Here is a 15,439-nt window from a genome sequence, read left to right as displayed (position 1 = left end):
GGTTTCACCATGTTTGCCAGGATGGTCTCAATCTCCTAACCTCGTGATCTGCCTGCCTCGGCCTCCCAAAGTGCTGGGATTACAGGCGTGAGCCACCGCGTCCAGCGGGCATGCAGTTTTAAGTAGGTCCAGGAAGGCCTCAGTGAGAAGGTCACATATGAATACAAAACATGGAAGCATATAATTATTATATTAATAGTATTCTGTTGCAGGTGTCCGGAATTCAATAGCAACAAAGGGGCATCGGGTGCTGAAGACTCTCATCCAGATAGTCGGCTTGCTGGCGCCTCCTGGCTGGATTGATCAAGGGCAACCCTTCACACACACATGGCCTTTCTAGAATCTGCTGTGAACAGCAGGACCTGCAGAGACACCCCAGGGAAAGGCTTATGGTAATCACTGAGGGACTGCTGGCGACCAGAGGCCTTCCTCATTCCCTTTGGTTGTTCGCATGTGATTTGATGGCGCAATAGCCACTCATCCCCAGGGGTGTGTTTGTGTGTGTGTGTGTGTGTGTGTGTGTGTCTGTCTGTCTGTCTATCTCTGTGTATGTGTGAGTATGCATGGTCAGACTGACCTTGGACCAATTTGGGTGTTTTATTTTTTTTTGAGATGGAGTCTTGCTCTATTGCCCAGGCTGGAGTAAAACGGCACCACCTCGGCTCACTGTAACCTCCCTCTCCTGGGTTCAAGTGATTCTCCTGCTTCAGTCTCCCTAGTGGCTGGGATTATAGGCACGCACCACCACACCTGGCTAATTTTTGTATTTTTAGTAGAGACAGAGTTTCACCATGTTGGCCAGGCTGGTCTCAAATTTCTGACCTCAGGTGATCCACCTGCTCGGCCTCCCCAATTTCTTTCTTTTTTTTTTTTTTTGAGATGGAGTCTTGCTCTGTCACCCAGGCTGGAGTGCAATGGCATGATCTCGGCTCACTGCAACCTCTGCCTCCTGGGTTCAAGTGATTCTCTTGCCTCAACCTCCTGAGTAGCTGGGACTACTCAGTCCCAGTCACAGTGCCTGCCACCATGCCCAGTTAGTTTTTGTATCTTTAGTAGAGATGGAGTTTCACCATGTTGGCCAGGCTGGTCTCACACTCCTGACCTCAAGTGATCCGCCTGCCTCGGCCTCCCAAAGTGTTGGGATTACAGGCGTGAGCCACCGCGCCTGACCAACTGGGTGTTTGTATGCAATTTGATGCCAGAGTACCTACTCATCCCCAGGTGAGTCTGTGTGTGTGTGTGTGTGGTCAGACTGAACTTGGACCAACTTGGGTATGTGCATGTGATTTGATGCTGGAGTCGCCACTCATTGACAGGGGTGTGTGTGTGTGTGTGTCTCTGTGTGTGTGTGTGTACAGTCAGATTGACCCTGGACCAACCTCTGCCTCCACTCAATAGCTGTAGAGCCTTGACCAAGTCATTTCTCTGCTCTTCAGTTCTTTTGTTGGTAAAATGGGGATATTGCAGTGATCTCAGAGCTTAGATCTTGTTGTTCTAGTAAAGATTCAAGGGAAGGATAAGGCGTACTGCGAGCCAGGCACACTGCAAGTTCTTGAGAGTTCTCAGTGGACATTATGGTAACCATGCACAATAGGTTATTATTTATCTTTATGCAGGTTTGGCATAATGAGTGACATGGGCCTTGGGGAATCTCAGAGCACCCTAGAAGAAAGTGAAACGCCCCACATCTGCTGAGGCGGGATGACTCATAACCTTGGGGGGAAGTGCTTCCAGTAGAGGCGTGACTTGCCCACCCCCCAAGAATATTCTCTAGTCCCTCTTTTCACTGAGAATGCAGCAAGGGCCACCTCTTTATGTAGGGGTCTTATGTCTAACTTTTTGCCAGAGCTCAGGGCTTCAGCCCCTACCCTGGTATGGCCATTAAAATCAAGTCTCCTGTTTAGTGAGATCAGACCCTGTCCCCGATACCACAAGAAGCTCACAGCCTCATACACCTGCTGCTGCTTTTGGTTTTGTTTTCTGGCTCCAGGGGATTTCCCTTCTTTCCTGCGTGTTCAGGTGTGCATCTGAGAATTGCTTATTGTATTTAGTTCTGGTTTGTAGCAGGGACATACTGAGTTGTTTGATCATGATGTTGCTTAAAATGTACGACTATTACATGAATTTCATAGATAATCCAAATCTATTTCTCTGAAGTTTGTCTCTGTGGTGCCTTAGGGCTCACATGAACCAACTGTAGCTCCTTTCCTACCAAATTGCCTTTCAGACATCTCAAGACAGCTTTGATATCTTCCTATCTAATTTGCTTCCTCCTTCCCTTCTTCAACTTAAAAATTCCATTTAACAAATCCTTTTCTCTTTTTAAATTACAATGTTAATTTTTGCAAAATAAAAGTTAACATGAATTTTACGATTTTCTTCTCTACATAGAAAAGTGCAGAGAAGAAAAAACTAGGCTAAGTTTTTTTTGTTGTTGTCCAGGCTCATTCCTATAATCCCAGCAATTTGGGAGGCTGAGGCAGGATGATCACTTGAGACCAGGAGTTTGAGATCAGCCTGAGCAACAAAGGGAGATGCTGTCTCCACAAAAACATACAAAAAATAGCTAGGTATGATGCTGTGTGCCTGTAGTCCCAGCTAATTGTGGGGCTGAGGTGGAAGGATGGCTTAAGCTCAGGAGTTCTAGGCTGCAGTGAGCTAGGATGGCACCAGGGCACTCCAGCCTGGGTGACAGAGCAAGGCTGTCTCTAGAAAAACAAAAGAAAAACTTCCCAATGCTGTCAAAACATGGCAATACACATCCTTGCTTTTTTTTTTGAGATGGAGTCTGGCTCTGTTGCCTAGGCTGAATGCAGTGGGGTAGTCTTGGCTCACAGCAACCTCCACCACCCAGATTCAAGTGATTCTCCTGCCTCAGCCTCCCAAATAGCTGGGACTAAAGGTGCGTGCCACCAGGCCCGGCTAATTTTTGTATTTTAAGAAGAGATGGGGGTTTCACCATGTTGGCCAGGATCGTCTTGAACTCCTGACCTCAAGTAATCTGCCTGCCTCGACCGTCCAAAGTGCTGGGATTACAGATGTGAGCCACCGGTGCCCAGCCTACATCCTTACTTTTTATACAAAGCTCCTATCGCTACTGTGATTAAATACTGACTTGAGAAATTATTTAATGACTATTCTCTCTTCTATTTGGTTGGAGGAGTTAAGTGAGGACAGACCTTTGCTTGATTAAATACTCACTTGAGAAATTATTTAATGACTATTCTCTCTTCTATTTGGTTGGAGGAGTTAAGTGAGGACAGACCCTTGTTTCTTTCCATTACTGTTCCCCCTGCACCCACCACAGTACCAGGTGAAGGGGAGGAGCTCAAAGAACATTTGTTGAATTAATGATCAGCTAAAAGGCTAACCTCTTTTTTGTATAGAAAATATATTTTAAGGCTGGGCGCGGTGGCTCACGCCTGTAATCCCAGCACTTTGGGAGGCTGAGGCAGGCAGATCACCTGAGGTCAGGAGTTCGAGATCAGCCTGGCCAACATGGCAAAACCTCGTCTGTGTTTTGTAAAGATACAAAAATTAGCTGGGTGTGGTGGCGGGTACCTGTAAAAAATCCCAGCTACTCGGGAGGCTGAGGCAGGAGAATTACTTGAACCCGGGAGGCGGAGGTTACAGCGAGCCAAGATCACATCATTGCTCTCCAGCCTGGGCAACAGAGCGACACTCCGTCTCAAAAAAAATTAAAAAGTAAATATATTTTAAAAGTATAAAATGTATCTTTAAAGTATAAAACTAGGATCATGGCTTAAATCATTTTATTTTTTTTTAATGAAACACTTTTGCCATGTTAAAACATCACGTTGTCATTCATCGAAAATACAACCTCTAATGGCCACATAATATTTCATCATTTTGGTTGCTGAATAGTTTAACCATTTCCCTTTCTTGGACGTGGAGGAGATATCTAGGAATTGATTTTTATGAGTAAAACCTGTCCAGAAGTTTAAATTTATCCCTCATTTCTTTGGGTACATTCCTTGAAATTGAAGAGTTGGGTTAAAATGGTATGAATGTTTTATTACTTGGTGATTATATAACATCCTTTCAGAAAACTGAAATAATTTGCATTTTCCCCTTAACCTTGGCTGTCACAGAGAGACTTGACAGGACAAAATGAGATCACTTGAGTTTAATTTGCATTTCCTTTATATGTAATTAGTGAGATTAAACTCCCTTTTGACATTTATTCTTCCAATGACATGCCTTATTTGGTGAACTTCCTGTTTATTCTATTAGCTCGTTTTTTTTCTATTGGAATTTTTATTTTTTTCCTGATTTGTAAATGCTTTTTACAGATTAAGGATACTGTCTTGTTTTGTTTTGTTTAGTTTTTGAGAAAGAGTCTGGCTCTATCTCCCAGGCTGGAGGGCAGTGGCATGTGTCTCCGGCGTGCCTGGGATTCCAGGCGTCCGCCACCATGCCGGGCTAATTTTTGTATTTTAGTAGAGACAGGGATTCACCATGTTGGCCAGGCTGGTCTCAAACTCCTGACCTCAAGGGATCTGAGAGCCTAGGGCTCCCAAAGTGCTGGAATTACAGGCGTGAGCCACCAGATAGTGAATTCTTAGTTTACATTTGGGATACTTGCCTGGAGATCAAGAACCCTAAATGAGAATCCTAAGCATGAACAACACTGCAAAAAACAACACACACACAAAAATCAAGGGACCTGAAGATATGATAATATCCTGCTGGGCACAGTGGCGCACGCCTGGAATCCCAGCACTTAGGGAGGCCGAGGAGGAAGGATCGCTTGAGCCCGGAAATTCAAGACCAGGCTGGTCAACATGGCGAAACCCCGTCTCTACAAAAAATACAAAAATGACCCGGGTGTGCTGGCACACACCTGTTATCCCAGCTACTTGGGAAGCTGAGGCAGGAGAATCTCTTGAACCCGGGAGGCAGAGGTTGCAGTGAGCCGCGATCGCACCACTATGCTCCAGCCTGGGTGACAGAGCGAGACTCCATCCCCCTCCCTTCCCATCCCCGCCCCCAAAAGAATTCACTTTCTGAGAGAAAATTCACCCTTTTCACTTACGCTGTTCCCAAAGCGCCTTTACCGTCCACAGTGGGCGTTAGACCGGCCCAAACACTCCTCCCCAGGGGCGAGCCCTGGTGGAAACCCTGACCACGCCCCTGCTCTGCCATCGCTGATTGGTGCAGTGGAAGACGCCCGACAGCAATTGGGCCAATTGACTCTCTTGCTCTGAAATTGAATCCTGCAGCCAGGCGTATAGGCAGCTGCCATTAAGTCCCAACTATGACCCAGGCTGAGGTGAGAGCATCGCTTGAGCCCAAGAGTTCGAGTCCAACCTGGGCGAGAGAGTGAGCCCTTCCCCCTACCGCCCAATCTCTTAAAAAAAACCCAAACTGGGACTAAGACGCTCAGGTTTGGTGTGGACTTTCCTTCTGAACAAAGAAGGCATAAACTTTGGGAATGGTCACGGGGGCAGCAGTGCTTCTCCAGCCACAGTCTCTCTAAAACGCGGATTCTGATCAGCAGTTCTGGATGGGGCCGAGATTCTGCCTTCCCAGCATTTCCAACAAGCCCTTTGAGCTGTACAGTCTAGAAAACCGTAAAATATTTCTAGCTTCTGGTTCAATCTCTTTTTGAGATCCAGCTGCATGCCTGCCTGTAATTCTCCCTTATGCCTATATCCTTCTGAACAAAGTCTCCCCTCTGGCTTGAATTATAGTCAAAGTAGGGGGTCTGTGCTAAGCAAATGAACAGTCCAATGTAACAGAAAATTAACTTGCCCTACACTGGGACTTCACTAAATAGGAAAAAAACCATAAGTGGAACAGAGCTTCCTCCCACATCCCACCCTACGCTCCCTCCCACAGTGGGCCGTTCGTTCATTCCTCAGATCTGTTGAGCAGCTACTGTGAACTGGACTCTAGTGCCCGTGGGTTTCCATCCCTTCAACCCCTTCTGGTTGAGTGGTTCTCAAACTTGATCATGCATCACAGATTCTGATGCAGAGATTTGGGGTAAAGCTTAGATATCTTTATAGCTGTATTTTAAACACATTTTCCAGGTAATTTTTTGCACAGCAGCCTTTGAGAACTGCCACTCTAGTCTCTTTAACGGGGCAGTGGTATGAACGGGGCCCTGCAGAAGAGGCTTGGGATTGGGTTCCACTGGTAGGACCCTTCTCTTTATTCCTCGGCAGCCTAGCTGCCTCCACTACAGTGCAACTGGGCAAAGCCATGTGTCCCAATTTTGGCCAGCAGGATCTGGATATTGGGAGTTTATCAGGGAGCATTTCCTCCCTGATACAGATAAGTTGCTCCTTTCCCTGTTTGTGGGTGTGCCTGAGAGATCTGATGCCCAAGGCATTAGCCGCCACTATGCGGCCATGGGGAGGGCGGGAGGGCAAAGGATAAAAGCCCACCACAGAGAACAGGGGGAAGATGCAAAGAACTCCGCACCTTTGAGCTGCGGAACTGACCTTGCCTGTTCTGGCTGTGAGAGATAATACATGTCTTAACTGTTCTGTGCACTTTTAGTTTGCTGTTGTTAAGAGCAACAGAGGCCGGGCACGATGGCTCATGCCTGTAATCCCAACACTTTGGGAGGCCAAGGCAGGCAGATCACGAGGTCAGGAGTTCGAGGCCAGCCTGACCAACATGGTGAAACCCCATCTCTACTAAAAAATACAAAAATTAGTGGGCGTGGCAGTGGGCGCCTGTAATCCCAGCTACTCAGGAAGCAGAGGCAGGAGAATCGCTTGAACCTGGGAGGCAGAGGTTACAGTGAGCCAAGATCGTACCACTGCACTCCAGCTTGGGCGACAGAGCGAGCCTCTGTCTCAAAAAAAAAAAGCAACCGAAAGCATCTGACCCGACCCAACCACTCCCTGGCTGGTTGAGATTCCCAGGACCCTGCTCAGACCCCTAATATATTATCCCCAGGAAGGGTCTGGATATCTGCATTTGTCACCAAAGCTCAGATGATTCTTATGCACAAGCAAGTTTGAGAAACGTTGCAATGAGGAATTTACTAAGTGGCAGTACTGATTAAGAGCACAGGTTCTGCAAGCAGACAGCCTAGGTTTGAGACCCAGTTCTGCCACTTTCTGTTTCTGTCATCTGGCCAAGTTATTTAACCCCTCTGTGCCTCGGTTTCATCATTGGTAAAATGGGGATAATAATTATTACTACCTAACTTTTGGTTATGAAAAACTACTTCATATAGAGTACTTAGAAAAGTGCATGGCATAGAATAAGCACTGTATAAGAATTTGCTTTATTATTTCCAGATCCTGGCAATCACTACATAGTTTGTCTTACTAAATCACTCATGTGCTCACGAACTTTATGGATCCCCAGCTCCTTCAGAATAAAGGCCAGAGCTGAAGCACAACCCCTACCATGTTCCCCTGTGCCATCTCTAGCCACTGTTTTCCAACCTTGCCCTGAGCTTCCCCCACCCCCTCCAAACCACCATTAGGAAATGCCCCCTTTCCCACCATCTTTCTCCCAAAAGCCAATGGGTCTTTCAAAGCCGGTTTTACATTTGCTTTCGTTCACAATTCTCTTCCCTGACTTTCCCAGTTGGAACCAACAGACTCTGTGAATTCTTCGCACCTTTAAGACGGCACTTGTCACAAACAGCCGGACTTCAATGTCTTACAACTAAATTCTCTTCCCCTCCCCCAGGGGCTTGGAATTCTCCAGTGGCAAGCATCTCCATTATCTGAGTTCCATCATTTGCCACACAACAGCCCTAGAGCCACTGATACAGTTTGGCTGTGTCCCATCCAAATCTCATCTTGAATTTAACTCCTACATTTCCCACGTGTCATGGGAGGAACCCAGTGGGAAGTGACTGAAGTTTGGGGGCAGGTCTTCCTGCACTGTTCTTGTGATAGTGAATGAGTCTTACGAGAACTGATGGTTTTAAAAAGGGGGGTGTCCGTGCACAAGCTCTTATCTCTTGTCTGCTGCCATTCAAGACGTGTCTTTCACCTTCTGCCATGACTGCAAGACCTCCCCAGCCATGTGGAACTGTGAGTCCAATAAGCCTCTTTCTTTTGTAAACTGTTCAGTCTCCGGTATGTCTTCATCAGGGGCATGAAAACTGCAGATCTCACCCTCCTTTCACCACCTGTTTATTAGTCGCTACATTAATAAAAGCCACCGTCACCAAGTCCTCATTGATGGGGCACATGCCATCCGCACCATGTGCTTCAGACGCATGAACACATTTAATCCTCACAGCCGCCCTTTTCCACCCTCATTCAATAGCTGTTTTACTGAGTGCCTATGACGTGCCAGACCTGGTGTTGGGTTGTGGGAAAATAAGACTGATTAGGTCTCTGCATGCAGGGAGATTTACAGTCTAGTAACCTAGAAATTGAGCCACTAATTTGGGGCTCACAGGCCAAACTGAACCTTCAGATTCTTTTGTAAGGCTTTCAAAATCAATTAGGTGGGCAGGGCCTTCCCTGTGTCATTGTCCTCTGGCCAAAGACCAATAGAGACACCCCTGTTGCCGAATAAGTTTATTACTCATTGCAATAAGGGAAACCTCAGAAGGGGTGAGAAAGAACTTATTTTATTTTAGGTTTGGGCTCATGTTAGATGCTTTTGGAGGAGGTTCAAGAAAACCTGCATCAGAGGCACCAGCAAGTGGGGCTAATTCTATGATTTGTTATTTTAATAAATATTATCAAGAGGGAAAGAAGGCTAGGTAGAGCAAGACTCAAATTTTAATAGGCAAAGAAGTAACTGTCACTCAGATTGACAGAGGGGAGGAGGACGTTTGGTATTGTGTGGCTTGGACAGTGTTCCCATTTTGTCTGGGCTCACACATGATGACAGATGTGGTTTTATTTTCGTCTTGCCCACCACGATCAGAGTGGCCTGGTCTGATGTTGGTATTTTGTGAAACTGTGAACAACTGTGTATGTTCAACAGTAGAACAGCATGGCCTACCTGTGGGCCAGCCCAGTTCCTAGCAATACCAAGTCCCAGCTGATCATGGCTGCTAGCTGTCAGGGGCTGCTGTCCTCTTTCTCTGCTAGTTGGCCACAGGCCCTCTCCCTCTCTATGGTAGTATCTGCTGCTGCAAATGCCATTGCTGACTGCCCTTGGAATTGCACTAGAATTCACTTCTCTAATTAAAGACTAATTAGTTAACAATTGTGATACATGCTAGCTGAGAAAACAGAAACCTAATTGTGGGAGTAGGGAGAAGGAGAAATCAGAGCTGGCTTCTAGTAGAAGTGACTTTTAACCTGGGACTTAAAGAGTAAGAATTAGCCAGAAATGGCAAAAAAAAAAAAAAAAAAAAATTCATTCTTGGTCAAGTGATCAATTCAATTAATATTGACTGAGGGCTTGCCATGAGCTCTGTGCTAACATTATCCATGTGCTGTTTTGTTTACTTTCATAGCCTCCTGATTCGGTAATGAGAGCTAACAGTGACAGCTCAAAATGGCTTCCATGTAGGACCCACTGAAGCCCACTGAGGCCCACTGAAGCCTGGCTCGAACCCTCGGAGATGAGTTCTAGCATCACTTTCATTTTACTATTGTGGAAATTGAAACACAGTGTAAGTAACCTGCCCAAGGTCACATGGTTAGCAAGTGGTACAGCCAGGATGTGAACCCAAGCAGTCTGTCTCAGGACCCCAGACTCTTCATTACCAAACCCTGTTCCCTCTCTGCTTATTTTTTTATTTTTGTTTTTTATTATTTATTTATTTATTTTTGAGATGGACTCTCATTCTGTCGCCCAGGCTGGAGTGCAATGGCGTGATCTCTGCTCACTGCAACCTCCGAGCGTTCAAGCGGTTCTCCGGCCTCAGCCTCCCAAGTAGCTAGGATTACAGGCACCCACCACCATGCCCGGCTAATTTTTGTAGTTTGAGTAGAGATGGGGTTTCGCCACATTGGCCAGGCTGGTCTCGAACTCCTGACCTTGTGATCCACCCACCTCAGTCTCCCAAAGTGTTGGGATTACAGGCATGAGCCACCGCGCCCAGCCCTCTCTGTTTACTTTTACCCTCACTTTGAAATGAATGTAATGTAATTTGCCATGGTCATGGGGTTCCTAAGGCCTTATGCAGCCAAGATTTAAGCTCAGGGACCTGACTCCAAAGCCCCGTGATTTGAAGCCGTGGACTTAGAAAATGCACATGGGACGTATTTCCACCAGCATCCACATCTAATTTTACGGCTCCCATATGAAAATCCTTAAATCATATGCCAGACAACGGGCAGCTTTCAAAGCTAGTAGGCAGATAATAAATTTTACTTTAAACCCAAGTATTATCAGGCAGAGGAGACATAGGAGAAGAGTGAGAAACGCTCTTAATCAAGGACAAACGAGTCTGGAAAATGTCCAGATGAGGATATCTGCAGAAATCCACTATTTGGGGGGTTGGACTGTGGTTTTGAGCAGTGAATAACTGTCTAACCTGGATGAGACCCGGAATCCTCCAGGAGCTTGTTAAAAATACAGATACCTGAGCCTCGGCTCCAGACATTCAGATTGAGGAAGTGGAGCCCAGGCACCGGTATCCTTAACAAGCTCCCAGGGGATCTTGGTCCACAGGCAGGTCTGGGAACTGCCAGTCAATGGAAACTTGAAGCACAATAGGGGGAACGGCACCCAGAAAACCAATCTAATAAGTGTAAAAAAGAAAAGAAAGCAGGATTCTGCTTGTTTAGTTGGCACAGAGGCAGGAACCATCAGGAGCAGCAGCTGAGTCAGGCAGAGACAACGTACGCTGCAGATCTCACCATCCTTTTGCCACCTGTTTATTAGTCTCTAAAATTAATAAAAGTGATCGCTCATGAACCCAATTTCTCTATCTCAGGTCCTTTATGTGGATTATCGCAGAATTCTCACAATAACCCAACGATGATTAGGTATTATAACCTCTTTTTACAGATGGGGACTGTTAAGTGAGAGGGAGAGTAAATGATTTGCCCACAGCCTACGGCTGTTAGGTGGTGGATTGGGATGCAAGTCCAACAGTCTGTCTCTGAGCCTGTGGCTCCCTTCAGCACTGTGCAGGGGAGGGCTCTGTGTGCCACGCACAAACAGGACTCCAGGACTGGCCTGAGCATTCAGGGCAGTCAACAAAACTCAGGCATGGCAAGATCCAATGATTGCAGGGCCGTGGAAATGCTAAGAGGAGGGCAAACTTCTTTGAACAAAGAAATAGAAGTGCTGGGTGCAGTGGCTCATGCCTGTAATCCTAGCACTTTGGGAGCCCAAGATGGGAGGATCATTTTAGCCCAGGAGTTCAAGACCAGTCTGTGCAACGTAGCAAAACCCTATCAATAATTTAAAAATTGGCTGGATGTGGTGGTGCATGCCTGTAGCCCCAGCTTCTTGGGAGGCTGAGGTGGGAGGACTGCTTGAGCAGAGGAGATCAAGGCCGCAGTGAGCCATGATTGTACTACTGCACTCCAGCCTGAGCAACAGAGCAAGACTCTGTCTCAAAAAACAAAACAAACAAACAAAAAAACTAGGAGGACAAAAAAGGGAGCCGTTATTTTGTTGTGAGGTCAGCTTTACTGATGTATATGAGATTTGAGCAGTTGTTCACACCCAACAAATAATAAGTGCCTTGGTGCTGGGATCCAGTGGTGAACAGGAGCAGGGCTCACAGGTCAGGGATGGAGATAGACTTTAAAGTCGTTCCTCTATTAATCATTTAAATATGGGACATGACCTGATCTGGGAAAAGAGTGAGTGGTGCAGGGAAGGGGTCTTTGAGAAAATGCCCTTAAGCCCAGCTCTGACGTAAGAATTAAGGCAGTTCCAGGCAGAAGGAACAACACAGGCAAGGTCTGAGCCTGGAGGAAATGTGGCTCATTCCAGAAACAGAAAGGAGTTCATCATGGCTGCTGCCATATAGAGGGGAGTGGAGTGTCCCCAAGAGGAAGGCAGACCCTTTTTTGTGAAGACTGTCATGAAACTTAAGGTCTTGAGGTTGACTTGGCATCAGCCAGGCCAAGATGGGAAAGGTATTTCAGGCAAAGGAAAAAGCATCAGCGAAGGCTCAGAGCCCAGAAAGAAGCAACCGCCCCAAGGAAAAAGTGTGGGCCTGGAAGCTTCCCACACGGCAGGGCATCCATTTTTATATGGCTCCCACCCAATGTGAGAGGTACTGGGATTTTGCTTTTTGAGGACAAGAAAGCAAACACTGTCCTCACGAAAAAGGCCACTAGGATAAGGGGCAAAACACATGTCCCAGGACTGTCCCGAAGTTCTGATGGGACCTTGGCCATGTCCCTTCCCCAAAGGCAGCTTTGCTTGATCCTGGTGCAAGATAATTAGGTCCTACCAGGCCCACCTTTAAGGGTTTTCTGGTTTTCACCTTTTCTTGGTGACTTCCTTTAAGATGGGAATGAAGATAAACTCAGGAGACAGTGGGAAGATCTCAGTGTTCTTTTGTTAAGGTTTGTAAGGCGATCAGTTTTATTGTATTCCAAAATGTCTACTGTTTAAAAAACTCAGCAGAAACATTATTTTGGACGCATTTAAAAAAAAAAAAACCCCACAAAACTTTGCTTATTGCCAAAAAAATTCAAACATCACCCCAGTAGATACCTCATAAGGGGAAAGTTGGTTTCCTGACTTTTTTTTTTTTATGGACTCTCACTCACTCTGTTGCCCAGTGGGGAGTGCCGTGGCACTATCACTGCAGCCTCCGCCTCCTGGGTTTAAGAGATTCTCGTGCCTCGGTCTCCAAAGTACAGGGACTATAGGCGTGTGCCACCATGCCTGGCCAATTTTTGTATTTTTACTAGAGATGAGGTTTCACCGTGTTGGCCAGGCTGGTCTTGAAATCCTGACCTCAAGTGATCCGCCTCGGTCTCCCAAAGTGCTGGGACTACAGGCGTGAGCCACTGCGCCTGGCCCTGACTTCTGGTGCTCCTAACTCTTCAGTTCCAGACTATTGGGTAAACATTCTCTAAGAACAAGCTAGAAGAACCTTATGGAATCAGTCAGGCTCAGAGATGTATTGTTTGGCAACAAAGTTTTATATTTGGAAAATTTCACATTTTCAGCTTCTCTGAAAAACTGAAATATCTAACTGGCTGGATCCAAAGAACAGCTGCACTTTTGGATGAGGCATGTGTGATTTCTCCACTTCACCACAGTCCCCACCACTCTCTGACACCTCCCCCAAAGACAACTTCTCTCATTTACATCACCTGCCCCATCCCTGTTCTAGAAACTTCCCTGAAATATAAGACCATATAATATGTAGGCTTCCTTTATATATATATATATATATATATATATATATATATATATATATATATATATATATATATATATATATATATGCCGTGAGAATCTTTCTGTGACTACACACAGATCTAAATTTCCTCCTTTCCAATGCTAAGTCATATTCCATGGTTGGAATCTTTGATATTTATTTATTTATTTAAATCCCTCTTTTATTTTTATTTTATTTAAGAAACAGGGTCTCACTTGTCACCCAGGCTGGAGTGCAGTGGTACGATCATAACTCACTGCAGCCTCAAACTCCTGGGCTCAAGCGATCCTCCTGCCTTAACCTCCTGAGCAGCGAGGACTACAAGTACATGCTATCGTGCCTGACTAATTTTTAAAATTTAATGTAGAGGTGGGGTCTTGCTATGTGGACCAGACTGGTCTTGAACTCCTGGCCTCAAGCAATCCTCCAGCCTTGCCCTCACAAAGGGCTGGGATTACAGGTGTGAGCCACTGCACCTGGCCATCTCTAACTCTCTCCCGACGTACACATACAGAGGCTCCACTTTCTCTATAGTACATGCTGTAAATGAATATCCTTGTACATTTGTTTATGAAGTTTTTTATTTTTATTTTTTTGAGACAGAGTCTCACTCTGTTGCCCAGGCTGGAGTGCAGTGGCATGATCTCAGCTCACTGCAACCTCCACCTCCCAGGTTCAAGCAATTTTCCTGCCTTAGCCTCCCGAGTAGCTGGGATTATGGGCATGTAGCACCATGCCGGGCTAGTTTTCATATTTTTCATAGAGAAGGTGTTTTGCCATATTGGCCAGACTGGTCACGAACTCCTGACCTCAGGTGATCCACCCGCCTTGGCATCCCAAAGTGCTGGGATTACAGGCGTGAGCCAATGTGCCCAGCCTGTTCATGAAGTTTTATAGGATGAATAGCTAGCTGCAGGCTTATTGGATAGATGTCTTTATGTACATTTTAAAACTAAGAAATTTTAAATTTAAGATTTGAAAGCCATCACAAAATTGTCCAGGTTATAAGAATTTACATCCCCAGAAAATGAAATCAGTGTCCTTCCCCAAGCCTTGTTTAGATTTGCATTTTTGTAATTACTAAGGTGACCAAACCTCCCTTTATGGCCAGTCGTCCCCTGTATATCATCCACTGACCTTTTCACTTTGCACTTTTTTTTTTTTTTTTGAGACGAAGTCTCGCTCTTGTCCCCCAGGCTGGAGTGCGAAGGTGCAATTTCGGCTCAGTGCAACCTCCGCCTCCTGGGTTCAAGCGATTCTCCTGCCTTGGCCTCCCAAGTAGCTGGGATTACAGGCACCTGCCACCATGCCCAGCTAAGTTTTGTATTTTTAGTAGAGATGGGGTTTCAGCATGCTGGCCAGGCTGGTCTAGAACTACTGACCTCAGGTGATCTGCCCGCCTCAGCCTCCCAAAGTGTTGGGATTACAGGCATAAGCCACTGTGCCCGGCCTCCACTTAGCACTTTTTATATTTTACTGGTTTTAGCAGTTCTTTGTGTAAGAGGGATATTGGGCCTTAATTATGTATGCCACAAATTTTTCCCCAAGTTGATTGTCTTTAGACTTTGCATTTTACTTTAGAAAACTTGTAACTTCATTTGCAATCACATATGTGATTCTTTTTCTTTGAGGGTGTGGTCCATAACCTGCTTTCTTTGGTAGGCATATTAGTACGTTTTTTAGAGTCAAATGCCTTTAGCTAAGGAATGCATTCTCTGTTTCCCCACAAGATCCAGTACTATCCCATAAATGGGCTACTTTATAATTTTAAAGTTATCTTCCTGCCCCTTCAGACAAATTACACAGATATAACTGTGTGTGTATGTGTTTGTGGGTACATCTCCTCTAGGACTTTTATGGTTTTCTTATGCACATTTACATCTGTGACCCATCTGTAATTTATTTTTGGTGGAGTGAGTGTACACAACAGAGAACAGGGATGTTTTCCTGATCAGCCGCACAAGGGGGAGGAGATACCAATGCCTGGTTAGAGATTTTTTTTTTTTTTGGGACGGAGTCTTGCTCTGTCGCCCGGGCTGGAGTGCAGTGGCCCGATCTCCGCTCACTGCAAGCTCCGCCTCCCGGGTTTACGCCATTCTCCTGCCTCAGCCTCCCAGTAGCTGGGACTACAGGCGCCCGCCACCTCGCCCAGCTAGTTTTTTTGTATTTTTT

General features: G+C 45.9%; 1 protein-coding gene across 4 annotated transcripts in view; it reads right to left on the bottom strand.

Annotated features, from left to right (window-relative positions):
• ZFP64 (ZFP64 zinc finger protein) overlaps positions 1-15,439 on the bottom strand; it is a 107,861-nt gene that overhangs the window by 87,653 nt on the left and 4,769 nt on the right. The window lies entirely within an intron of this gene.

Source organism: Colobus angolensis, unplaced genomic scaffold, assembly GCF_000951035.1.
Source record: "Colobus angolensis palliatus isolate OR3802 unplaced genomic scaffold, Cang.pa_1.0 Scaffold319, whole genome shotgun sequence".
NCBI classification, from domain to species: domain Eukaryota; kingdom Metazoa; phylum Chordata; class Mammalia; order Primates; family Cercopithecidae; genus Colobus; species Colobus angolensis.
This window is presented reverse-complemented; position numbering and strand designations above follow the sequence as displayed.